The sequence below is a fragment of the Podarcis gaigeae genome (assembly GCF_964106915.1).
Source record: "Podarcis gaigeae genome assembly, chromosome: 4".
NCBI lineage: Eukaryota > Metazoa > Chordata > Lepidosauria > Squamata > Lacertidae > Podarcis > Podarcis gaigeae.
Window position 1 is genome coordinate 51,391,677 of NC_139677.1, and position 27,900 is coordinate 51,419,576.

General features: G+C 45.0%; 1 long non-coding RNA gene across 2 annotated transcripts; it reads right to left on the bottom strand.

The window, feature by feature from the left end:
- Positions 1-1,998: 1,998 nt before the first annotated feature.
- Positions 1,999-17,794, bottom strand: LOC310842636. 2 transcript variants are annotated; one of them, XR_014563279.1, is made up of 3 exons: positions 17,150-17,794; positions 3,141-3,734; positions 1,999-2,136 (listed from the first exon to the last, which is right to left on the bottom strand). It is a non-coding gene; the product is annotated as an uncharacterized lncRNA (long non-coding RNA). The 2 variants fall into 2 exon arrangements; XR_014563280.1 differs by lacking the exon at positions 17,150-17,794 and adding an exon at positions 8,451-9,162.
- Positions 17,795-27,900: the final 10,106 nt, after the last annotated feature.

Here is a 27,900-nt window from a genome sequence, read left to right on the forward strand (position 1 = left end):
ACCTCTGTTGGCAAGCACACATGAAGAAGGGCATCTGTTGAGTGTCTTCGTACATAGGCAGAGACACTTGTGGAAATAAACTTACCTTTAAAGCAGAGATAGGCAGCCTGTGGCTGTTCAGTTGCTGCAGGAGTCCATGAGCTCCAGCTAGCATGGCCAATAGCTAGGGGTGAAGTCCAGCAACATTTGGAGAGTCATAGGTTCCCCACTCCTGCCTTCAAGTCATTCTTGGCCTGGGAATCACATGCCATAGAGGCCACCTCTTTGGCCTTTGTGCATCGGCATGCAGAAGCTTAGGTCCTGCTCCGTAAGCCCTTGCTTCGCAAGGATGTGGGTGGGCCCTCTACTATAGTAGCCCCAAGGTGATGGAACAACCTGTCTGATGATGGGCCTTCCTCTCTACCTTTTGTAAAAGCTGCAAGACAACTCCCCTCCCCCCATTAGCACCCAGTGAAGTGGGCAATTTGTGTGCTTTGCAGGTTTGATACTACCCTGGAGGTTGTTAATGTAATGAAGTGATGGACAACCTGCCGCCCTCCAGATGTGGTGGGACTACAACTCCCACCATCCACAATCCTTGGTTATGCTGCCTGGGGATAACAAGAGCTGGACAACATCCAGAGTGCTACAGGTTTGCTATCCCTGATGCGATTGCTAAATTTGTCTTTTTTTGAATATGGCATCAGATTGTGCTTTACTGTTATTTTAAATATATTTAATTGCTGCTGCTTTGACACCCCCTCAAAAAGCAGCAGCAGCAGCAGCAGCAGCAATAATAATAATAATAATAATAATAATAATAATAATAATAATAATAATTTCATAGCTCCTGTGGATCGGTCCTTACTTACATAAAAATCAGCTTACTTGCCAGCTAAGTTTATGCCATCAGGTCAGGGACTAATTGCACATTATGCAGAAATGCATATAGGACAGAATTGAAGTTGTTTGCTTTGTTTGTTTGTGTTGCTGCTTATTACGTTTGTGTACCACCTACGCCAGTGACGGGGCTCTATGCTAAAGCCTGTAGGCAATTTACAACATACAAATTAGGAGATACAATTAAAAATCCATAAATACAATTACATAAGAACATCAATAACCTACCCTTCCATTAAACAAAGCTATATGGGGGGGGGGGGGAATTCATCGTCCAAAACAACAACAGTAGTGAACATTAAATCTGACATCAGGAAGAACATGTTAACTGTAAAATAATAAAAATTGGGCTAATTTTATTAATATTAAATTATTAATTAATGAAATTAAAACTAATAAAACAGCTAAAATTGACTAAAAAGCCTGAAAAATATGTCTTTGACTGGTGCTGAAACAAAAAGCAGTTTTGGGATGTTGGGATTTGGAGGAGAAAAGTAGCAGAGGGGAAGGAAAATGTGTTTTAAACTCTGCTGGAGGAAAAACACCTGTCGTAGTTTGAAACGAGTAAGATGCAAGTGAATATAGAGTTTAGCTTCTGTTATCAGTTAGCTCTCTTTGTGAGGACAAACTCCTTGATCTGAAGGTCCTTTTTACTCTCTGTATACAGCCATTTGGGGAAGAAAAAAACAACAACAACCATGCAAATCTATTTCTTCACCTTTGTCTTCATTTATTTTTATTCCTACCACGGCCCTACATTTCAGGACATTCACAAGTCTTTCTAAGCCAGTTTACAGGTTGTCATTGAAATACATTACAGTGGTACCTCGGGTTAAGTACTTAATTTGTTCTGGAGGTCTTTTCTTAACCTGAAACTGTTCTTAACCTGAAGCACCACTTTAGCTAATGGGACCTCCCACTGACGCTGCGCCACTGGAGCATGATTTCTGTTCTCATCCTGAAGCAAAGTTCTTAACCTGAAGCACTATTTCTGGGTTAGCGGAGTATGTAACCTGAAGTGTATGTAACCTGAAGTGTATGTAACCCGAGGTACCACTGTATTTAGAAATAAGCAATGAACAATATTGTTGTATAAAGTCATCACGGCATTTCCTCACAGGACAGTAAGTGGCAGATGGCTCCAAGGACAGGAGGGAGCAGTCTAGCTGGAACAGGAGCAGGTCCTTGACTTCTTCTTCACCAGCCTCCCTCCCTCTGCTGGGAGCCTCCTCATGAGGTAGTAGGTGGTAGGCTACCCTGGGGGCAGAAGAGAGAGGACAGTTCAACTAGGCCAGACTCTGACATCTTTGGCTTTGGCCTATCCCATGTTTACTTCTGCTCTTCTTCCTAGGCATGGGTTTGAGAAGTTTTTTGTTTGGCCTGCTGTTTCCCCAGGAAAACCCCACCGAATTGGAGGAAGTTCCAATCCACAGAAAACCCGATTCAGCAGTAAACTACGGGGTTTCCCGGGGAAAGTGGCAGGGCAAACGAGAAAGGTACTGGACCCGTGCCTAGAAAGTGTGGACAAGCTCTTCTTCACCTGTTTCCCTCACTGTCTCTTCCCTTTTTCACAGCGACCATAGTCAAGTCCCAGGAACCTTAGGATAGGTAGCAAGGCTGTGGTGCCAATGGGCGCTTTCGTCCTGAGGTTGTTAGTGGTCCTGATGGAATGTTTGCTCTGCACTTTTTAAAAAACATGATTTGTTCCCAAGTGATGTCATTGGACCTCCGTATGACAATAATTATTTATTGTCACTGATTTATTAATCACATTCAAAACCTTTCAAAGACCCGTTTATCCAGCTGGGAAAGCCAGTTTATTTATGCTGGGAATGGGCAGAGCTATAGGAAGCCAGCATAACTGATGGCATAATTTAATATGTATGTTTTGTATTCACATTGGTGAGTTATAAAGTTTTATCCTTAATGCCAAAATAATAAAAAAGCAGGCTGGATGGGGCACAGTGTGCTGTCTTCCTTTGGCCTAGGCAGTTTATTGCTGAGGAAAGCTGCTGCCAATTATCCATCTGAACTGTCTTGAGTTTCTGCCTGTCTGCCAGCTGCCCAACCTCACCCTGACTGACTACGGCCTGTTTGCCCCAAGGTGCTTGCTTGCCCCTGTGCCTGAGTGCAGGATGCAAAGCATATCCTCTTCTCCCACTGAGTTTTCCTTTCTCTCACCAACACTTGCGTGCTATATATTAAAGACTGTGAAGCCTGGGAAAGAATATGCGGTGGATCTGGTAGGGAGAAAGAATCACCTTTCCGCTGAAAATTATATGACGCCAACAAATGGAAACAGCCGCCTTAAATGACAGGGGGACCATCTGGACCATACGTCATCTGCCGAATCAACAGCATCCCATAAACCATTCCAAGTGTCTCAGCAGGGTCTAAAACTTGGCATGTGATAGTTACAACTGACAGAAGGATTGAATGGGAAGAGCCAAGAGCTGTAAGACACATCCGGCTTGAAACTCATTGTGAAATTATCTGATGACATTATTACTGCAGCAAGGACCAATTTCACACACCCCCTTCATCCCAGTATTGTCAACCACAATTGGCACATTTCTATAGTTAGTATTAGATAAAATAAACCTCTTGCATATTCTGTATTGCTTCAGCCTCCACACGCACAGAGATTCTTCACACTTTAAAAATGTTTATTTGGAAGTGACAGTCTAATCCATTGCAGGTATTATCATCAGACTTCAATCCCCACTCAGTCATGATCCTCACAAGGTCACCTTGGACCAGTCGTCGTCTATCAGCCCTTCCTAACTCACAGGATTGTTGTGAGACTGCAAAGCGTACGCTACCTTGAACTATTAGGAGGAGCAGTAGATATATATCTGGAGAACAGAAAACACTTGTTTTATTAGTGATAATTTCTTTTAATTATTTCCAAAATGTATACCCCACCATTTTACAGAATAACCAAGGTGGCTTAAAATTAATAAAATAGTACAGTGGTACCTCGAGTTACAGATGCTTCAGGTTACAGACTCCACTAACCCAGAAATAGTACCTCGGGTTAAGAACTTTGGTTCAGGATGAGAACAGAAATTGCACAGCAGCGGCACGGCGACAGCAGCAGCGGGAGGCCCCATTACCTAAAGTGGTACCTCAGGTTAAGAACAGTTTCAGGTTAAGAATGAACCTCCAGAATGAATTAAGTTCTTAACCCAAGGTACCACTGTATTTAGGTACTGCTTTTTGACAAATCTAAATGATGCACAGACAACTTTTCTGTAATCTTTACAGCAACCCTACACGGTAGGTCATGGAATCAAAGAAGGTTAGTGTTATTACAGTATTTCCATTCTGCAGATAGCTGCGGCTAAGAGAGTCTTGCCTATCTGAGCCACTTACAGAGGTGAGATCTGAACCCAGGACCTTCAAGCTCAACATCTTAGCAATGACACCCCGCCAGCAGTCAGCAGTGCTTGCTGCATCATTCAGACACCCCACAGTAAATAAACAACAGCAGCAGCAAGTAATTTCCTTGCCCATCTCTACTTTTCTCCCTGAGAGATTATCTGGTAAGTTTCTTTTCATCTGTACCCTGTTAGTTTGTTCGGTTATTATTGAAGATCATACGGACTCTACCCCCAGAATAAACTGCATGCTGTCAAGTCATGGGTGAGTGACACTTCTGTTGTGTGGCCCAGGGGGAAGGCCCAATCTTGTTGTTTTGCTGTTCCCTCTACCATTCTAAGAAACTGAATCAGACTTGCCTGTTTCCCCAGACCTCTTTTATGTTGCTTATACATTCTCTTTGCCCTAGAGCATCCTTGACCAATTGCTGCCTTGGTTTTACACCACTTCCATTTACAATCAAAAGATGTTCCTTGCAGGAAGCCAGTGAAACTGAAACAAATCTCTCAGGGGATGCCCAGGTCGCTGTCCTTTGGCTTTCCCCATTCTGATTGGTCACAGATAATTGCTTAAGGAGCTGCTTGTGTCTGCATCTCATCCTGTCACCCATTGCCTCTGATTAGCAACAGAGGAATTTCCTGTTGTATGTGTGTGTGTGTGTGTTAAGTTAGTACCTCATTAAAGTGCTAAAAGAACATCCCAAAGACCCAAGACTAGCTCAGGGCATAAACCTCCTTTCCTAACTATTGGCCAATTTCTGCTTTGTTGTTTCTTTTGTCCTCCTTTCTTTTCTTTTTTTAAAGCTATGCTGACATTGTGCAAAAGTACCCCTTGGCCACAGAGACTTGGCAAATTTCTTCTGCTGATTTCTTTTGTCTGTGTGTGGTGGGGGAGAGGTGATGGCACTCTTTTTGCATTTGCACAATCCCAGCTACTTCACAAGCCCATTGCAAGATTCCTTCCTCTGCCTGCTCTTTTTTTTTTAGTATGCCACATACACATTTCTAATGTGTGTGCATTCTACTACTGCTTTGACAATCCCTCTTCCCAAAGAACTCTGGGAATTGCAACTCTGTGAGGCAGAAGTGCCAACTTGCGAGGGAGATGGGGTGGGGTTTGATGTCACGCGTGTGATGTCACACACGCAATGTGCAATGTCGCATCACGATGTCAAGATGTGCAGCTTCAATGGCTGGCGGTTCCTTCTCTCTGGCACTCGGTCTCCTCTTCCTCCTCCTACCGCTGCCACCAGCCGGGGGCTGTTTCCCCCTTCCTTCCCCTCCATGGCAGGAGGAGAAGAAGGAGCTGGCCACTGAAACTGCACTGTGCTTGGCTCCGTACTTGGCCCCCTCCACCCCTGCTTCTTTTTAACATGGAGGGGGGGGGGAGCCTCCACAAATTATTAGGTGGATTCAAAAGAGCTGGGCCCCTAGGAGTTTGCACTCCTGCTATGAGGGGAATAGAGGTCTCCTAACAACTCTCAGCACCCTTAATAAGCTACAACTCCTAGGAGTCTTTGAGGGAAGCCATGTGCTTTAAATATATGGCCCCCCAAATCTAAAATATATTTTCCATACAGAGCTCCTTGGGTGTTAATATCAGCAGCAGAAGCCCTCTTTGCTGTTCCACCACCTTCAGAAGCCTGGGGTGGTGGTCCAGCAGAGGGCATTCTTTGTGCCATCCCCTACATTGTCAGATTTTGTAGCAGTTTGAATGCACACCTATTTATCCTGTCCTTAGGCACATGAGACGTACATTTTTAGGACCCACAAAATTCTTGTGATCACAATGTTGCATTTTAAATTGTTGTGACCCGCCCTGGGACCTTGGGGTGAAGGGTGGATAATAAAGCAAATGAAAAGTAATTAAAAGTAATCATATCACATTAACTGTTGTGTCTTCATTACATCAACACAAAATGAAAGGCTAGCCTGGAGGGTAATAGGATGCGAACTGTGCTACCAACATTTAGAACCAAGGGAGTGGACTGGTGACAAGCAGGTCCTACTTGACAACTTGTGGCTACGTAGCAGTTTTTAAGCGTTTGGGGTCAGCATGCAAGCCCGTTGAATTCCACACTGATTTCAGTGAGCTCAGGCAGCCTGTATTCCTGGTCCACTGTACACCGTTTTCAAATACCTTGTTTATGCTGAGAGTGATTGAATTCTATGAAGTAATAGAGAAAGAATCTGCCTATGTTTTGACCCTCTGCACATCAGTAGAGGGAAATTTATATTAGGCTGCAATTCATGTTGGGAATCATGAGCTAACGTGATGTGCATATATGGCAGGCTTCAGGCTGGGATCCAGGTAAGGGAGACTGCTAATTGTAGGCAGATGTGGGTACAGGCTGAACAAAAATTAGTGCAAGCAAGGTGAACAGCTGTGGTCTCTACAGCTTCAGCTCAAATGGAGCATATGAGGAACAATGCACAGTGAAATGTTTGTGGAAGTCACTCTGGCCATGATCCAGAGATATAAACATGCAGTAGTGGGCCGCAATTACCTCAGTGTGTCTGGCTGTTAAGCAAAAGGTTGGTGAGCCCACCCAGGGACAGCTGTGGGCAGAATTCCTGCATTGCAGAGGGTTGGGCCAGAGACCTTTGGGGTCCCTTCCATCTTTACAATTCCATGAAAATATATGGGGAAATTGCTTTGCAAAAAAATGTGTATATTAGGCAAAATTGCATACCAAATTGTGTATATCAGGAGACATTTGCACTAAAATGCTGATGAGGACTTGAACAAAATTCACAAATTGCTGTGGAAATGTGGAGAACTGAATTTAAGCCTGGAAAATTTGTGAAACAGAGAGAAAGCAACAGTGACAGATTTGAGCATAACTAACTGCAGTGCATAGGGACGCGGGTGGCGCTGTGGGTTAAAACCTCAGCGTCTAGGGCTTGCCGATCGAAAGGTCGGTGGTTCGAATCCCCGCAGCGGGGTGCGCTCCCGTTGCTCGGTCCCAGCGCCTGCCAACCTAGCAGTTCGAAAGCACCCCCAGGTGCAAGTAGATAAATAGGGACCGCTTACTGGCGGGAAGGTAAACGGTGTTTCCGTGTGCTGCACTGGCTCACCAGATGCAGCTTTGTCATGCTGGCCACGTGACCCGGAAGTGTCTCCGGACAGCGCTGGCCCCCGGCCTCTTAAGTGAGATGGGCGCCCAACCCCAGAGTCTGTCAAGACTGGCCCGTACGGGCAGGGGTACCTTTACCTTTACCTTTTAACTGCAGTGCATGCAGATCTTTCTGAACCTACCCATTGGTCGAACCCCTGAGCTCTGTCACCCGTGGTTGCTGACTGTTTCACAAAGCAGATGCAGGGGAGCTGCTCAGAGGTAGTTGTGAACATCTTCCACCTCCTCCTTGCCCACCTGACAGAATAGCACAGGTGCCTTCTACACTAAGGAGAGGTTGAGGAGGCCTCTTCTGACAGCACAGCAAAAGTAGCACCAGGGTCAGGTTTAGCTTCTCAGATTACAACTTTTTGTGACTAAGTACCCTGGCCCTTAATCCATCATAATGTCATGGGGAGGGTGTCAGATTAGTTAGGATTGGGGGAACCCGGGTTCAGATCCCCACTCAGCCATTGCGTGACCTTGGGCCAATAGCTCTCTCTCAGCCTGAGCTACCTCACAGGGAGGTTGAGAGGAACAAATGGAGGGCGAAACCATGCATGTTGCCTTGAGCTCCTTGGCGGAAGCCGGAATATGAACGTAGCACATTAAAAACAACAACAACAGACTTCAGAAAAGAAAATAACAGGACATGGGAGAGGGAAGGCAGTCAAATGTAAATATTGGAAAGCCTAGCTTAATTTGTGTTGACTTCCACCTGTTTTCAGTGCCAGGGCTCAACTATGAAAAATGAAGTAGAAATTGATGCTGTTGCCTCTGAGCAGGTGCAGACTGCCCTTTATTTCACAATGGAGGGCAGAATGATGCATTGGATTCTCAGTCCTGTGTCAGTTTGTGGGGGTGAATTGGCAAATGAGAGATATTTCTGAACCCTTCTTCTGCCTGCCAGCTCTTTCCTTCATCATATCACCTCGACTGTTTTCCCCATGGCTCCCTCTCACAACCAGCTTCAAGCCTGGAAATAAGCTGACGGGAAAATGCCCTAAAAGGAGAAGCTGTGGGGGATAAATGGTGAGTGGGGTGTGTGTGTTATATACTCCCCCCCCCCCATTACCTTTACTTGGCAAACAAATGTTTGGGAAGCACAGACTTCCTCCTGGCAAGGTTTCATTCCATTCTGAGCAACGGCAAGAAACACTTCACACACACATCAAGGAGCAGGCGGGAAAGCTTCCAGATCAGAGGGTGTTGTTTCCAGACAGACTTCAGCTCTGGCATCTTTTTTTTCCTAGAAATCAGGAACCCATGCGACCAAAGTAAATAGAAGGCTGTAATTGTGCTGCTTGACATTTTCAGGCCCGGCAATTGACATTGCTGAAGCAGTCTGACATAAATTCCACAGCCGAGAAAGACGTGTGGGGAAATGCATCACACATAGAAGCGGCTGTGGGCTCCTGATGCAATCTGACCCTCCCCTGGTCAACTGCTGTGGGCATGACGCTTGCCTGCTTCTGGTTTAAAGAGATCCAAGCTCTCCCGGGTGCTCCTCCCATCTGAGCCGGCCTGCGTAAACCGAGTGCAGCAGCAGGGGCGGGGAAGACATCGCTTTGGTTTGTCCATCAGAATTTGCTAGACGAGGGATATGATCGATGGCAGCTCTTTCGGGACAAGCCGTATGGAGCCCCGTCCCACCCTGATTCGGGGCATGTGGCACGTAGACACAAGCACCCTTGTGCGCACACACATGTACACACAGCTACAAAGCTATCCTTGTATAAACTTTATCAGGAAGTCATCTGGACAGAGTTTTCCAGACTGCTGTGTTTAACTCTTCCCTGATGCTGGTCTGAATTTATACTGTCTGATTATTCCCACAGATTAAACAGTCTGTTTCCAGTTGTTCCAGTTGTCTATGAATCACTTCCATACTCTGGCTGATGATCTATAGTCCAGTAAGGAACTCCGGCTTTTCTACATGGATTTGGGCAATAATTTGGAATGTACACCTTTGGACGAGGTGTCAGATTATAGCACAGATTCGGCCGAGTTGCACAGAATTAATGTTTGTTGATTGCATTTGCACTTCATCTTTCCTCTAAGGAACATTTGAACCAGTGCACCAACTCTAGCCAGATCCTGAACTGAATAGGGATGATTTAGGTCAATCTGGGATTTGGCCAGAGCTGGTTGAAGCAGCCCTAGACAAGTCAGATTGGGTCCATGTGGAGGAATCTGAGGATTCCAAAAAGTAGGTGGGTGGGAAGCAAAGAGAGTTGGAAAGCAGCAGACGGAGGGAGAGGGGAGAAGAAGTAATTGAGATCACATGGAATCTGCCCCCATCCTTTGTGGACTAAATGAAAATGAAACACGAAACAATGATTTACAGAGCAGGAGAAGGATCAAGTGGTGAGGCTGGGTGTGCTGAGTAGGTATGTGAGGATAACAGATCAAAGGAGCGTAAGGGCACACATTTTATTTTATTTGTTTATTGCATTTATATACCACCTTTTCAAACTCGAGGTGATTCAGTGGTTCCTTGGGTTAAGTACTTAATTCGTTCCAGAGATCTGTTCTTAACCTGAAACTGTTCTTAACCTGAAGCACTACTTTAGCCAATGGGGCTCCTGTTGCTGCCATGCTGCCGGAGCCCGATTTCTGTTCTTATCCTGAAGCAAAGTTCTTAACTTTTTCTGGGTTAGCGGAGTGTGTAACCTGAAGCGTATGTAACCTGAAGCGTATGTAACCCGAGGTACCACTGTATATGCGGTTCACCCCCTCCACAACAACCCTTTGAGGTAGGTTATTTTGAGAGACAGTGACTGACCCAAAATCACGCCGTGAGCTTCATGGCGATTCGAACCCTGGTCTCCCATGTACTAGTCCAACACTCTTAACTGTTACACCACACTGGCAGGAGAGATACTATGATCATAAAGGTGGTTTTCTCAGGGTGAGGCTCATTTATTATACTGCGGGTGTGCTGGCTCATGCAATTTAACTAAATGCAAGAAACTCAACATATAACATGTGTATTACTTGGTGGAAAGGCCTTTACTTTTTATTTTATTTTAAAAATTCTATTTTTAAAACCCTAATTTAAAAGGCCTCAAATTGCTTCAGGACCCAGATCCAAGTCAGATTGGGACCTTTCTGAAGCACTGGATCGGGCCTCAAATATGATGAGGGCAGGGCATGTGTACAGCCCCAGTTTTAACCTTACAACCCTCAACTGCTTAAAAATAAAAGCAAGTGGATGAGGAGCGCCAGTAGCACATCTCCTGCATAATGTGCAGCTTGGTCCTCCAACCTCACTAGAATTGCCTTGGCTTCTGGCATTACAGTTTTCAAATGTGGGAATGCTGGAGCACAGGAACTCACGAGATGTTACTGAGTACCTGAGTTTAGTAATAGTAAGTGGTGTCCATTACAGCAAGATTACATTTGTTGATCTTTAACATCTGAATCCTTAGAAGGCAAATAAACAGGGAAGGAAGTTCTTAAGAGTCTTTCGTTGTTTATCTTTGTCACTTCCGAAAATAACCACATCTTGAGCAAAGAAGTGCCTTGCTGGTCATTTCACTCATTGATCAGCAGAGCAACAGACACAAATGGGCCCATGAAAAAACAGATTATGTCTTGCTACTCCAAATGATTCCATCAAAAAACGACATGAAATAATATATATAAGAGATGATGACGACACCACAATCTTACATGTTCTTTAAAGCCGTGATATCACCACAGGCAGCAGAGAACCTGACCTCTTGCACTGCACCTCAGAAGGAATCTGAGGCACTCAGCTAGGGATTGAGTGGGTTGTGGAATTCAGAGTTTATCCTTTGCAAACAGGTGCAGAAAGGGTGTGTCGCAGCGGGGGCTGACATCCAGCTACAGTTACAGGCCAAACACTGACATATTACACCAGTTTAAATTTGGAGGGATTCTTTCCTGCCAATTGGGTCCTTCTGGATTTACAGCACTAATTACAGCAAAGGTCCAGTTATGGAATGTTCACCTGGTTACAGTAGAAAATCTAGGTTCAATTTTTTTACTGAGTTTTGGACTTACCCAATAGAAAGCTGCATTGTACAAAGTCAGATCATTGATTCAGCTAGTTCAGTATTGTCCACACTGACTGGCAGCAGTTCTCCATGGTGTAGTGGTCAGAATGCCAGACTAGGACCTGGGAGACCTGGGTTCAAATCCCCACTCAGCCACAAAACTCGCTTGCTGACCTTGGGCCAGACTCTACATTTCAGCCTGGCCTACCACATAGGGTTGTATGCAAAATGAAATGAAATGAAATGAAAGAGGGTTGTTTTGATAAAAAGGATAAAAGGCAAATATACTCTGAAGAAATAAGCTTGTGCCCATAGACTCCCATAATTCATAGACACATGCATATGTACCAGACACACAAGCCATGGATGCAAAACACAGACTTCATATTCATAGTGCCCAGGTAATCAGCTGTCCCTTTCTGAGATGGAAAAATCTAATCTCTAGGGTCTCTTTTGCTCACCTTACCTGCAGATAATTTGGTCAAACTTTTCTATAGTCAGCTCAACATTTGCAGATATGGTGCCAGAATTTTACATAGCATTCAAAGTATGGGCTGCACATACAATTTGCTTATGCAGGATCAGCATCTTCTTTAACATACTATTTTTACTAGAAATCTTAGTCCCTCTTCCAGATCATCAGTCTTGTCTCTTTTCCTCCCTTCCTGCTTGTAGGCCCTGGGTGTGGTTTAACTGAGCTCTCCCTTTCCCCAGGAGATATTTATTCAGTTCCAGTCTTTCCTGGGCTCAACCTGTTGCTTATCTACCCCCTTTCTTCAGCCATCCCAGCTCTGGACTTGCTGCCTCTAACTCGCCTGCCTCTCTTTGGAGCATCCTTCCCATTTAGCTTCCCCATCCTCATTGTGCTGTGAGCCCCTGGGGCTCCTCCAAACCATAGATCCTCTCACTTTCCTTACATAGGCACATGTAAAGGGCACCAGCATTGGAAAAATACAACCACTGCAAGCAGGGTGCTTTGTGCTCTCCAGCCCTCCCAAGCCTCTTGCAGATTCAAATGGCTTCAATCCAACAGCTCAACTAGTTAAAACATTAATATAAACAATGATAAAAGCTAGAGTTTATTAAAACAAAGCCATCAGAGAACCAGACCTTTTATGGAGAATGAGAAGAGCATCTGCTCTTGTTCCTGGGTAGACACAGTGAAGACATCAGAAGCAGGTTGTATCATCATCATCATCATCATCATCATCATCATCATCATCTTATTTATATCCCACCTTTTTCAATGACAGCAACTCAACAGGCAGTTCCCAAAAGCCTACTGAAACAAGAAAGTCTTCATTGCTGGCATGATGGCTCATGGTGGGGCTGCGGGAGGGAAACAGAGTCTCTGAGGAAGGAATCGTGAATCTTTTTCATTCCCAGCTGGGCAACCTGACAGGGGCCACATACAAGTGGTGGGCAGAGTCAGAAACAAAAGTGGGCTGGGCAACTAAGATAAAAATTACCTTTGTACATTAGCCTGGTTTCTACATGCGATCACCTACCCCTCTCTTTTCTTCAGCCAGCATGATCACAGATTAAGGACACATTCCAGCCAGGCAAAAAGCACTCATGTACTCTCCAACAGTGCTTTTCCCCCCTAAACATTTTGTGAATCTAAGTTTGGCCTCATTGAGGGGCATTATTTCAATATGAGTAAGAAAATGAGAGTACCCCTAAAAATATTTCAATATGAGTAGGAAAATGAGAGTACCCCTTAAAAAAAAGCACTGCTCTCCAACATTCCTCAGCTGAAAATTGGGACGCTTGTTGCGCCATCTCACAAGTCACCTGGCTTGTGTGGGAGAGCAGTACCAAAAGATGCATGCTGCTGTGACAGCCAGCTGCCCGTTTCCCCTGCCACAGCTCATACCTGGCAGCTGATCACTCCCTTCCTCTGCCCTTCCTCTGCCCACATTGCACCTCAGGCCGCTATGACAGTGGAGGTGGTGGCTTGGGCAGCAGCAGAGAGGGGTTGGCAAGAGCGTTGCGCATGTCCACCACCTCTGCTCCGGCGAGGAACTGCCTCCCCTGTACACTAGGGTTCCGCTTTATGAGGGTTCTGCTTCAAGTGCAAGCACTGGTTCATTGTCCTCCCCAAGCTCGGAAGCGGTGGTGCTGGAGGGGGGAAATGGGATATTCTGGGAGCAAATCATAAGCCGGGATGCTTCTGTAATTCTGGGAATGTCCTGGAAAAACAGGGACACTTGAAGGGTATGCACACAAGGATGATGTGAAGCAGGAGTGGGAAGGGTCATGGCCTTGGGAGGGTGTGGCCAGGACCAGATAGGGAGACCCAGAGGGTGCATTTGGCCCCTGAGCCTGTGGTTCCCCACCTCTGCTCTGTCAGCCTTCCCAAAACATGGAGGCCTTTAAAGGTAAACACCAATACCGTGAGTCATGTTTTGACTAGCCCCCCCCCCCCATTTTGTTTAATTTAATAGCTAAATGTGCTCCCTCTGTGACATTCATGACTTGAAGATCCTTGCTCAGTGGCTTTTGAAGGATGGCAGCAATTGACTAGTCATACCTGTTTGGGTGGGGGCTGTAATAAACAGTTTTGCAACTGGAATGTAACCAGCAACGAACATGCAAAGTTTTGCGGTTGGGTTGTGGGTGTGGGAGAAGAGAGGGATATGTTGTTTGCTGTGGGGTTAATTGGTGCTACTTTCGCTTCATTGCATTTGCTTCCCTGGTTCCCCAGGCTCAGCTTGTATATTTGCAAATAAGAAAAAAAACATCAACAACACATATAGTAAATGGCTAGGACGCTGCCCTTCAAAGGAAACAGATATAAGAACATAAGAAGAGCCAACTGGGACAAGCCAATGCCCCATCTAGTGCAGCATCCTCTTCTCACAGTGGCCAGCCAGATGCTTGTGGGACATCCACAAACAGGACCTGAACTCTCGCCTCCTGCAGTTTCCAGCCACTGGTTTTTAGAAGTATACTGCCTCTCATCAAGGTGGCAGAGTGTGGCTTCTATAATGGCTAGTAGCCATTGATATACTTGCTGAACTCTAAATCCCATTGTACCTGGGAATAATTGGAGTTGGAGTTTCATGACATCTAGAGGACCACAAGTAAGAATGAGGTAGAAACTGGATGCCCTTTAAAGGTGAACCTACCTAATTCACACCATCCGAAACAATACATAAGCTGAAACACATCTGCACCTCAACATTCACACTTCTCTGAATTTTGCAATGCAAAATAACATTTAAAAATGTGTCCTGTGAGGGACAATTGTGTTGCGAAACTGTCTTAGGCAAAATGACATATTAAAAGGGGTATAGCAGGAGAAACTCACACTCTGAAAACCTGATCAATTAAAAAACAGAATCACAAAGTGATGTGGAAATGTGAAAAACTGAATTTAAGATTGGAAAAATGAGAAGCTGAAACTGCTGGGGCGACCGTAGAGTGAGATACAATATGAATGAAGAGGAAGATCTTAGTGCTTTGATTTTCCACTAACATCCATGTGGTACAATATCATCAACTCCCCCTCACCCTGCAGGAAAAGCCTCAAACAGTCCCAAGGAAAGGAAAATTGAATTAAAAGGGAGGCCTTTTTACGAGTCCAATAGTTCAGCTAGCCGTGTGCGTATTCACACACTGCACACCAAATAATGTTGTGTGCTGACTCAAAAACACATCTTTGGTGGTGTATATCTTTCAGAGATTCGGTGTACAATATTTAGGAGGATAAAGGGTGTACTGAGCGAAAGTTCTGACCTTTCAGCAACCTGTTCGGGACCAACAAAGATTCAATTTAGCCATGTATGGTATAAACACCAAGGGGAACACAAGCAGCAAAATTAGAAAGGAATCTAATCAATAGCCCCAAAGATAAATGCCACTTTAGGCAGCCTTAATCTAAACTGTTGACAGAAGCCTATTCACAGCCAAACGATGAATTCTAAGTGCAGCCCCCCTTCTGGGTGGGATAAGGTGGCACAGCCAAGCCAAAGTAATCAGTGTTTTATCTGTCTCCCTCACATTTAACTTCCACTCTCCTAGTCCTCTGGGAGGGCTCACGCTGGAAGCATTAAGAGCAGACTACGCCAAGTACTCCACTAACACATTTTGGAATCAAAGGTTTTACTGGAATCTATTGATTCCAGCAGACTTGTATAAGCCTGTGATATTTTTAGTGAGAAGTCATGCACTTTGTAAATCACTAAAAAAAGAAAAAAAGTTCGGCTATGTGCAAATTGTCACAAGTAGCAAACAAGCTACAGCAGCAGTTCTGGCCTGGAAGTAAGATCCACTGAACCTGGTGGAACTTTCTTCTGGGTAGATTTGCATAGGTTTACGCTGGAAAATTACTTCCATAGTTCTTATTAAGCTATCCACAGCAGGGAATTTTCAGGAATTGGAGGCAGCGCTTGCCAAATGAGACTACTGGGGAATGATTACGCTTTGCAGTGTTGCCTTGGAAGGGAAGAAAACAGGCAACAAGATGTGAAGGTTCTTGTTCAACTTTATTGTTTACTTCCTGTTTTGGAACGGAGGGCACCCGTGGACAGTGGCTGATGCTCGGAGCAGAGCCAGGTGAAATAAATGCTCCATTACAAAACCACAGAAACACTGACCAGCCTAGACCACAAAGCCGAACATTCTGAATATTCCGTGGATGCGACTTGTTCATTACCATATCTGAGAAACCGATGGGGGGTGGGGATTGTGGAGACAATTGATTCAGTTCATATTTAAAGGTGAACTTACAAAACTTGCACTTTCTGAAATCATACGCAAATTGAAATGCAACCCTCTTTCACAATTCACACTTCTCTGAATTTGGAATGCAGTTTTCCAGCCTAGTATCATAGAATCATAGAACTGTAGCGTTCGTATCTACAGAAATGCGTGGACTAAAGTAAAGTGTGCATATAAATGCACGTGTTTGTGAAAATAGCATAAAAATGAATTATATTAGGGGAAATTGCTTTGCAAAAATGTGTATATTGGGCAAAATTACATGCAAAAATGGTATATTAAGAGAAATTAACACTTTAATGCTGATAAATTTTTCAAAGGCCTTAAAAAAATAATCAAGCAATCACAAACTGAAGATTGGGAAAATGAGAGGAAATGAAACTGACATATTCCCCCATCCCTAATGACAAGGGAGGGAATACCCAAGGTACATAAGTGAGAGAACTCCACTCCTTGCTTGTGCATGTTGATCTCGGGCTGCTTCAAAATTTCCCACTTCAAATGTTTCTTTTCTATATGGTAGGCAGGCTAACAGTGTATGGTTTGCAAGCAGCTATCTTGTCCATTGTTGTGCCAAGTGAGTGGGAAGTTTTCATATCAGCTGCTTTGATGCTATGGTACTACCTTGGCGTCATGAGTGGACTGCTGATTTTGGCATGTGCTATCCTATTGGGACACGGGTGGCACTGTGGGTTAAACCACAGAGCCTAGGACTTGCTGATCAGAAGGTCGGTGGTTTGAATCCCTGCAATGGGGTGAGCTCCCGTTGCTCGGTCCCTGCTCCTGCCAACCTAGCAGTTCGAAAGCACATCAAAGTGCAAGTAGATAAATAGGTACCGCTCCAGTGGGAAGGCAAACAGCATTTCCGTGCGCTGCTCTGGTTCGCTACAAGCGGCTTAGTCATCCTGGCCACATGACCCGGAAGCTGTACGCTGGCTCCCTTTGCCAATAAAGTGAGATGAGCTCTGCAACCCAGAGTCGGCCACCACTGGACCTAATGGTCAGGGGTCCCTTTACCTTTACCTACCCTATTTGGTGGAGCCATGGCCACATGGAAGACATTGCGATGATCTTTGCAGGTCTGTGCTCACATTTGAAGTAGTGGCTGGCAGGTGGGAGGAGAGATCTATTCCATGTGGCTATCCAGGCACTACTGCTATAAAGTGAAAAGTGTGGAACAGGGAATGGACCCACTTTTGTGCCAAAATGTCAAAAGGAGCAAAAGGAGAGCACCATTCTAACCCTCAGTCTTCCAGAGAAAAGGACAGGCCTATATGTGTAGTGGCAGCAATCATTCAGACTTGCCCTGGGTGGGAAAGAGGCTGTGATATATACTCTTTCCACACCCATGGCCAACTCACCAAATCACTCCACATGTCCTCGAGGCCTTCCTTCCTTATTAGATGAGGCTGCCACATGTTTACAGGTGAGGCTTTGCTATATTCAAGCTACCTGAGAGGTTCACATTACGATTTAAATGTCAACAAAAGGGAGCGGAGCAAAAATAGTTAATCCTTCATGCCTGAGTGCATGACCACACCAGAGGAATGGGAACATCTGTCCCCTTGCTTTGAGAAACGAAGGTGCTTCAGATTCCGCAGTGAGGTCACTATGTCACAACTGCTCTATTTGTTTATGACAGCGTTCTGTCCCACACCCACATGGGACAGAAGCTCAATACGGCATTTGATGCATTTGATCAAAGGGGAAGTTGCTCAAACTCACTACCGGTTGCACAAGCTCCTCTTTGTTGTAGGTTCTGGGAATAGTCTTGGCATGGCTCTGACGGGTGGGATTGGGGAGCTATACACTTCGAGTTCTCCATTTTTGTCAGCTAGGGAGGCAAAAGAGCAGTTCTCTGGAAGGAAAGAGCTGGCTATTCAGTAACCCCCCAAGGCCAGATAAAAGGGCTGTGTGTGGACAGCTAAGGAAGGAAGGAGACCATTGCTGAAAGAAAAGAGAAATAGCTTTGTAAACATTCATAGGTCGAGTGGAGTGGGATTAATGGCTTCTTGAAAAGGTTGCTTGTTATAAGGTCTCTGTGTTTGGGGGGGGGTGGTCTGACAGCAAAGTTGGTATTTAGGGAGAGGTAGCAGGGATTGGGAAGAGGGCTGGCCTGAGAAAAGGAAGAACAACAGAACTGGCACAGCAGCCACATTCTCGTGTGAGTGCAGCATGTGGTCACTTTATTATTAAATCAATCCAGTGCTAATTATCTGCTTGGCATTTGTCAAGGAGATGAAACATGCAGAGCTGCTGTGCCAGGAATTGTGCCTTCCCACTATCTAGGACACTGGCAGGCGAGGGAATCGCACAGAAGTGTTTTCCTCCTTCCCTCTGAAGTTATCTGACACACCCTTTGTCAGACGTCAGCAAGCCCAGGAGTCAGCAAGAGGGCAGAGAAAGATCACCCAATGTGTGGCACGTAGGATGATTACCAGGAACGAGTGGCAGAGCCCAGCCCAGCGTTTATGGCTCCTCAAAAAGCTGCAAACATTGTTAACAAGCATCGTTTTGCAGGGAAGGAAAGTTAGGCTGTCCCAGTAAAGCTTGGCATTTCTGTACAACAATAGTTCTTGAGAGGGAGTCTCCCTTGGGAAGCACTAAGCCAGCTGCTCTCAGTCCCCCTCCCATTGTGGTGTGCCAAGTGCCATAGCCCCTTTCGACTTAATCTCCTCTCTTCCTTATCAGTGTAGCAAAAGCATTTCTGAAGAGCTCATCCCTCTTTTGACTGACTGATAGGGCAGCCATGTAGATCCATACCCTTAGAGATCCAAGATCTACAACTCCCATCAACCCTAATCATTGGCCACGCTGAGTCCAACAACATCCAGAGGGGTCTCAGGTTCTCCATCCCTGAGTTAGTGGTGCTAGGCCTCAGCTGTATTTTATATCAAAATAAAATACAATTCATTTGTGAGAGGTTCTGTCTGTTCTTACCAAAAGTCCAAGAACACTTCTGGCTGTATTATAGCAGAGCCAAGAGGGGCAGTTAACTGGGAAGAGAGCCTGTCCCTCTGCTTCTTAACGAAGCTGTAGCTCCAGTGACCAGCTAGGAGCCAGTCATGAACAGTGGTGTAGTGTGGGTTACCAGTGCCTGGGGCCACACAGAGGAGGTGGATGTGAGGAGGGAAATGGGCGAAATATGCATGCAAATTGAACTGCCTAAAGATGTCTTCATCACCCAGGAGATTGCAGCTGCAGAGATAAGAAGAGTCATTCTGTTGTCTGGAGAGGTTACTTCTTGGTTCGCATGGAGAAGCCAATGGAGCCCAGCAAACAGAATCATGCTGTTGTATTGAGGCAGCTCTGGGTGTTGAAATTTTGTGCCCAAGGCAGCCACCCCTGTGGCCCTCCCCATGCTATGCTACTGGTCATAAGGGCTTTAGCATAGCTGCTTAGTTTAAAAAAGTTCTGTGGGTAGAGAGGTGGAAGGAATGTTCTTTCTCCCATCTCACCCCTCAGCTTCCCCCTGTCCAGGGGCAAAGAGAAGAAGCCACCAAGATGGTGAGTCCGGTGGAATTCTTGCTCTCTGCCCCCTGACTTAATGGGCCAGTTGCAGTGTTCTTATCAATAGCCTGAAACATTACCTGAAATCTCTCTCACAGTGATGCCTCTATGCTAACATTTGGAACTCCACTTCTATGCAGGGTGAATCATTGTTTTGATTTTCATCTGAGATGAGAATGTGATGTACTAACATGATTTCCTGTCCCAAATGTTTTGAATCCTGTCTGAATTGTCAGCTGGGATTCCACCAACTTGGGGGAACAGGCAAAAACAAATACACAAATAGGTCACAATACACATGGCCTGAGCAAAGTCTAGTGTTATTTTGAGTAATGGATGTCAGTAATCTGGAACACTGGGACCATGCCCTGCTTTTATTTTGGAATACTGGCTAAAGCCACAACTCTCCTCACCCACCCATTCAGGAGCCTTACCTGCTAACATGCTCAATGAATGATAGTGCTTTGACTGGGGGAGGAAGCCGATATGATTTCTATTTTGAAATATATTAGAATGACAGGACAGATTGCATAGAAGGGAAGAAATGGATAGAGAAAGGAGGAGGTCCGTGGCAAGTGATTCATTTATGAAGTTATACTTAGCAATTCCTTATGCATTTCTAAACTTGACAGTACAATCTGTGGCAAAAAGAATTCTAATTCTATATTGCTCAACCCAATCCTTCTGTGACATCAGAGGAGCTAAGCCAATTACAGTTGTGGCCTGTCTGCATACCCTACTTCACAGAACTAGATTCTGTTAGGCAATACATTGAAGACTGTGGGTGTTAAATAAGTATAATAAGAGTCTCTTGCAAATGTTTTGAGTTTCCAAACAATTATCCGATGCTCTCAGTTCAGTGTCTACTACACTTGTCATAGTGGCTTTGATCCATCCAAAGACTGCGATGGTGGTGAGACATCATTGTTCCACCTCTCTGGCTTGTGAAGCACTGAAAGGGTCTTTCTTATCTCCCATGCTTTTTAACATCTACATAGAAGAACCAGGTGTGGTCATGTAGAAGCTTAGGCTGAGGTGTCACTAGTGCGTAAAACCACACACAGCACTCTCATTCTAGGCTGCCTCCAATGCATCCTCAATGTGCCACTCAGCAGAGTTTTTCTGGGTAGTGAGGGGTCTGTTACAGTCTGGCCCGAAGAAGGTGGCAGAAGCAACGACAGCTTGCTGTGACTTGTTTGCAAAGCATTTGAGAATACAGCAGATGGATCTCAGAAGGTGTCAAGAGCATAGGCTAGTCCCGTTGTGTTGGATGAATTTCAGTTAGTAAGGCTTGAGGATGTGGTCATGGTGCTTGGATTGGTTAGTTAATCCTAAATACATTACTTCTGGTAAATGAGCCCCCATAGACTCCAGAGGGCTGCGGAAATTTATGTCCTGGGGACAAACGGCGGCTCCCTTGGCTAGTAAAGGGAGATAAGCTCCGCAACCCCAGAGTCGTCCCCGACTGGACCTAACGGTCAGGGGTACCTTGACCTTTACCCATGTACTATCTGAAACCAAAGGGGTGCATTGGTTGCCAGATGTGAAATATGTTGGCATTATTTTCGGCTCTCCTACCCCACTACTATGTGTGTCTGGTTTTATAATATCTCAGAAGCTGCAGCTGGTGACTTCCAGACCATCAGTTGCAAATGGCAATTGGAGCACCTCACACTGTTTCCCTGGCTGCTTTTGGGTTCAGTATAAACTGTGGCTATGTGTTTGTTTATTAAATCTATAGACCACCCTATTTTTTTTTTTTTAAGGAACTCAGGGCAATCTACATAAAAGTTTAAAATTACAAACGCATTACAAAACAATCACGATCAACAATGCAACAGGGTTAAGAGGAGTAAAACTACTCAATCAGCTAAAATGACCATGATGGGTTTTTTTGTCTGGGCAAATAAACAAGTTTTAACTTGGCACCAAAGGAAATAGTTGTCAGTGCCAGGCATACCTTCCATGGGGGGAGGGTATTCTGAAGTCAAGGACAGAAGGCTCTCTCTTTCGTTACATCCAGAATGCACCTCTTCTAAAGATGGAAGACCCCAATGAGCCCTAAATACCACCTTTAGAGCCCTGGTCTTTGGTTGGCAGGTAACAGAAAAGACAATTTCTTCCTGATTTTGTGGAATTCTCACTTTGGGGAGATCTAACAGCCCCCCCTTTTCATATGTTAACAATGGTTTTAAAAACATTTTTCTTTACAAGCTGACTGGACTGATGGGAATTGTAGTCCAAAACATCTGGTGAGGACCATTGAAGGCTGTTACTCTTGTGTTATTAATAGAGTTTTCATTGGTAACTTGAAATCAGCATTGATTTTTTTAATTGTTTGGAATATTTATACCCCTACCAACTGGGAGACTTTCTCAAGGTGACTTACTAGGGAGAGAGAATAGTATATATAAGTTCTCTCCAGTCTGCAGATTTTCCAACTCCTAAATCTTAGGACAACAAGCAAATTACAGAGGAAAGTAACTCCAGAGTGGAAATGACTGCCAGATTAGTCAGTTGTTCGTTCTTTACCAAGACTTCTCCTTTTCCTGATGTCTCTTACAGCTTCTGGCTCCTGAAAGCAGATGCAAAAGGCTTTTCAGGGAGCTCAAGTCTCCTCACACATTTCTCATATGCCCCAATTGCCACTTTTAATGCAAAACTGGGGTCAAACAAAAGAAACTGTAATAAATGATTACATAAAATATAAGCATAAAAAGGGGTTTGCAAGAGCCCAATTCTTATTCTTGTCTAAATCTCTCTCAGCATGTCTCTGACTTCCCAGCTGGGCATCTGGTTCAGTTTTTTCTCAGTAATAAAGCCGAGCCATCTTCCAGAGTGTCTGACTGATTCCTGACTGTGAGGACAATCTTCTTGAGAGCTGAATCCCAAACACGTTATACACCCTTTGAACTTACAAGTGAGCAATTGTGATTGGGGCTGCACCAAATGTTTTTACACAAGCATTTTCAGCACAGAAAGGGAGCTTCTGGAGGGTCTGCAAACATGTTCTTCAAAAGACCTCCAAAACTTTATCGATTCTGCACCTTCTCTCTCACCTTCACTGCCCCTTGCAGCAGTTGTCCGCACTATTTCCTTCTCCTCAAGGGTGCCATCTTGAATATTTTTGGGGTGTGTGTGTGAGGTAAGTTCCACCCTGCATAACTGATCATAAGACGTGGCGCATACCATTTGAATGGCAATGCCTGTCGAATTGACATGAAGGCATGTGACTCCTATGTTTTTGTTTTAAAACCAAATGCAGACTTGGGAGGAGGTAAGCACAATGAGAGGTACAGTACAAAGGGAGAGACTACTTAACCCTTCCCCCCTGGACATTTGCTGCTCAATGAATGCCTCAACCAAACTCCATTTCCCCCTTGCAGGGTAGAGCATATGAACCTCAAATCTCTTCGGAACGGTCTCCCTCAGGAGGTGGTGGGTTCCCCTTCCTTGGAGGTTTTTAAGCAGAGGCTGGATGGCCATCTGTCATGGATGCTTTAGTTGAGATTTCTGCATTGCAGGGGGTGGACTAGATGACCACTGGGATTCCTTCCAACTCTACAATTCTATGGTTTATGGAATTGTGAGGGGGAAGTGGCATACAATGGCATGCCAGACATATGTAGCTTCAGCCTGAGTCAGTACTTATGCTTTGGGCTCTAGATAGGACAGATCATTCCAGAGCTAGCAGTTTTATGCCACAGCAGGACTTGATACTGGTTTTTCTGCCCAGCATAAGGCTAGCAAAGCCAGTGGAGTCATGGAAGCTTTCTAGGAAATTACCACTCCCAGCCAAGCAGTCCCGAGCCGACATGAGAATTGGGCAGAGGGATGTACTTCATTATTCTCTGGGCACAGTGTGTTCACCTTCGAATATCTTGTTCTGCACTTAGCAATCTGTACTTTGCGTATCTCATAAAAGTCCATTTATTTCTTACTTTTAAAAATCAAAATGTATGTTTGAGTCATTGTTGCATAAGTCTTTGGATTCATTTGACATTTGGATGAGATACAGCTTGATTTCACTGGTTTGGCTGAAGCTTTCAGAATGTGCGTAAAATGTTTGTGCATGGTAGGTGGCTGGCATTTGGATCATATAGCACGTTTGAATCAAAGCTGTGTACAAACAATAATTGTTTAAGCCTTGCAACACCTTAGCAAGGTAGCTTTTATTCTCCTGCGTAAACCTGAAGGCGGGAGATATTAAGCAACAGGCTTTGGGCCACATTCCAAATCAGAAAGCAGAAGTCGTGATCTTGGATTTTCTGCCCTAATCGCTGCATTGCATCTTCTGTTTTCCCCATGAGGTGAACAAGGACTGTGAATATAGAAATGTAAGCAAAACAAAATCCTATAGTACTTCAGCAATAGGATCTCAGCTGTGGGACTATGTCCTCAGTTTTCAAGGAAAACCCAACCTGTTGCTTTATTGTTTTCTGTTAAGGAAGCTGACATTTGGGTGATGAATAGAGCCCTACTGAGCAAAGCGTGGTTTAATTTTTCTTGGGGGATTTGTAATTACAGCCACCCACTAGCACTTTCCCATGCAAATTGTATTCTTGATTGATTCTTTAAGCAGAGCATTTGAGTTTGTGTTTCCTTAATAGCTGTAAGTTTATGAATAATTTGGCATAATATTGTGATCTCTGGAATGTCAAAGTAAATCTTTCACAGTGTCACTGAGATGGTGGGTGGGTGGGAAGTGCCTTCATTAAGGATCTTCAGCTACTTTGTGGAGATCTCCTTTGAAGCCACGATCATTTGCTTATCCAACCAATGATATAATGATTTTTGAAGGTGGGGAAGATGGGCTTGCTTGCTCATAGGTCAGCATGGCAAAAGTTCCTCTAAGTTCCAAGAGCTACTACCAGTGCTTTGCCATTTAATTAGCAGGATTGTCCAAATGCATACTGTTAGCGCAGCTGCTGGCTGGAGTTGATGGGAGTTGTAGTCCAACAACTGCTTTGGACCCCAGCCAGCACATTCTGCCTCTCCCTCCCTGCATGCCCTGGGGCTGATGGGAGTTGTTGTTCAAAGCAGCTGGACAGCACCAGTTTGGCAAAGGCTGTCTTAGCAACACATCAACCCACATTGTTCTTCTCTATCATAATCATTCCCAGAGAGCCACTTGGCCCCTTTACAGCAGACCTCCTCCAGATTCCCACCCCCCAAAGGAGGGCTTGTTTGCACTTTCACAAGACTAGTTAATGGCAAGTTATCACTGAAAAGGTCAACTTGTGGTGACTTCATGAAGAAATCACCAGGGCATGTTTGAAATGTTTGCGTGAATTGGCTCAGAGTTATGCTAAATGTGCAGTGAAAAACCTCCATGTGTAGCAACACAGAACTACCAGACTCTAAGATTAATGTTTATTAGGACTGTGGACATGGGTTCAAGCAAAGGCTGACACAACCTAAATTAGCACTACTTGAGTTCTCTGTTAACCAATCTGCTCCCAAATGTTTGATTTACTGAAGTTGTTCTCATCACTCCTTCCCATTCCCTTCTGCTTACTTGCCCATGATCCACAACCCAATCCCCTACTTGAATACTTAGTCTGATGATACCTGTCATAGGTTTGGATATTGCTGTCATAGGTTTGGATATTGTAAAATGGTAGAAATGGCCACTATGCAGAATAAATAGTCATGGCAGATAGAATTCATCTTTGTCTTTCAGCATCTATGGAGCTGTAGGTTTCTGTCTCTTCCTCACCTGCCTTTCCCCCTATTTCATTGCTGACGTAGACCTAGCCTTTTCACGTTTGCCAATTCTCCCCCAAGTATTTCCTGCTAGAAAAGATGTTCAGATTGGAAAACAGGGGCTGAGGCCAAATAGAAAGTAATGCCTTCAAGGCGAGCTAAGGACAATCATTTCCCCAGCTTGTTGAGTCACATGTGCCGTATGGAAACTACCTTGAGGATTTTGTGGAAGGAACCTCCCCCCCCCCCCGTCTTTGGCTGATGTTTTCTAATATGTTTTCTAGAGATGTGGAGAGGACATCTGTTGCTGTCATGAAACCAGGCCTGAAACCTGGAACAAATGACATTTGATATGGGGGAAATTCTAATCACATTGAGGGAGCATTAAATTGGGTGTTTTCCTCAGTGCCATATGAGGAGTGGGGGACACCAGAAAAAAAATGTTTCTGCACTGTATGTGTGGGGGGTGAGACACAGAATGGGCAAAATAAATTTCTCCCCTCCAGTGGTGCCTATGTATAGAATCCTGGGTTCCAGGAACCCATCACTGCAGCTCTCCCCGTGTAAAAAGAGTGCATGGGAAAAGGATGCTGAACACTCCCTGCAGTGTGTTACTTTGGTCACATCTTTGCTTTCCAGATGCTAGTAGGGAACAAGGAAATGTGGCTGGAGGAATAGACTGAGGGAAGGGAAGGCATGGGAAAGGGGTAAGATTCATCACCTGTAGGAGTGGACTTTGGTACTATGGAGCCCTGAGCTATGGTGCCCCCCTCCATCAGCCTTCACATTGTGCCAGGCTTTGGGAAGGAGATGTAAGGGCTCTGGCAGGGTCCTAGAGCCACATTGAGATCTACAGGTGAAGCGTGGCATACTAATTTAACATATAGCAACAACAACGCCCTCCCAACTCCTTCCTAAAGCTGGACAAGCACTAAGTAGGCTTTGGGAAAGATGCAGGAGGACTCTAGGACCCTGTCTGGGCCCTGACACCTTGCCCTTTTCTCTAGTCTGAAATGCTGCAACTTTTTCCCATAGGGATACTTACCGGTATCACGTGTGTTCTCTGAATACTTTTTTGGTTCATTCAGTTCACTGGACTGCTGTTCATTTGGCATCATAACAGAAATCAACACCAGGACGGCAAGGTCCTAGGAAAAAAAGGAAGTTAGTTGCCACACAGAGGAAGGCTTTGAAGCAACAGGTCTTGTTTAGGGAAGCTAGTGTGGAACTTGGGGGTCTTAAGAGCATAGTTAGATGAGCAAGCCGTGCATTGGGACAGCGTCACCTTTTCTACGAATGTATGCACTAACACTGTGCTGGATGACGTGGTGCCTGGACAGGAAGGTTTTGAAAGGCATGGGAGGTGAAGGGAATAAGAACTTGCTTGTGGGCTTCCCATAGGCATCTGGCTGGTCACAGAAAAAAAAAAAGGATGCTGGACTAGACGGGCTTTTTGCTCTGATCCACATAGCAGGGCATTTATTATGTTCTTGGGTGTGAACCACTGTTTACAGGGGCAGACTTTGCTCTTTCAGATTTTAGTGGCGCCCTGTGCATGGCCAAAATTCGACTTGCTCCCCACTTCTCACCCTCTGTTCTGCTCAATTCACTACATCCGAGTTGCAACACTCTGCAGAGCCCCCTCAGCTCAGCACCCAGTGCAGCAGAACCATTTGCGCTGCCTGAAATCCACCTCTGCTGCTTATCAGGAATGATTGCATATGTTCATCCTCTTTTTGATAAGTTTCCTGTTGCTAATTTCTTTGGAGAATGCTTAAAATGATATAGTGTGCTATATTATAAAACACTTATAAATATGAGGACACAGGGAGGAGAATATTTCCGTGGCCACTTGTGTCATTGGTGGCCAAACCCGAACCTGCCCCCCTGCCCCCCTTGGCTTTGCCCATGTCCCTCACTAGCCCTGTCTTGTGCCCTCCTTGAGTGCTTTCACTTGACTAGAATGTGTCATTGAACTCTGATCCTGCTTCTTGCTTCCCTGGACGGAAGGTAGAGAGGGGTGTGTGAGTCAATTGACATTTGTTTCTCCATTCACTAGGGCTTCCAGCCCTGCCCACTGCTGTTGTGTGGCCCCAGGAAGTTTGAAGGAAATGGCGTGCCCTTGGCCTGGAAAAGATGGCCCACCATCCCTAAGTAATTCAGAGGCTTCATTCTGCCGTTCCATCAGAGGGACCAGTGTTGCGCACACACCAATTCCTTTCTGTGAGTGAAGGTGGCTCTGAGCATGTGCTGTTTCTGTATTAGCCACAGACCATGAGGTTCCCCTTTCAATCCCTGGAGTACTTGACAGGTTGTAAGGGAACAATCTGTGAACAGCTATGTTTCCCCACCTTCAGCTATGATCTTATGTGTCCCCGATTGACCTTGCTGCAGCATGACGACAAGGTCTGATATTGCTCTCGTTTCCAGCAGTGCTTTAGAGTTGCTAGTAGCTAGTTCAGCATGCAGGGGCACAGCTGATTACCGATCTAGGAAGTTCTCGTCATACTGAGCCTGAACAGCTTGTTGCTGTACCATGCCTACGGTGAACGTACACTTCCT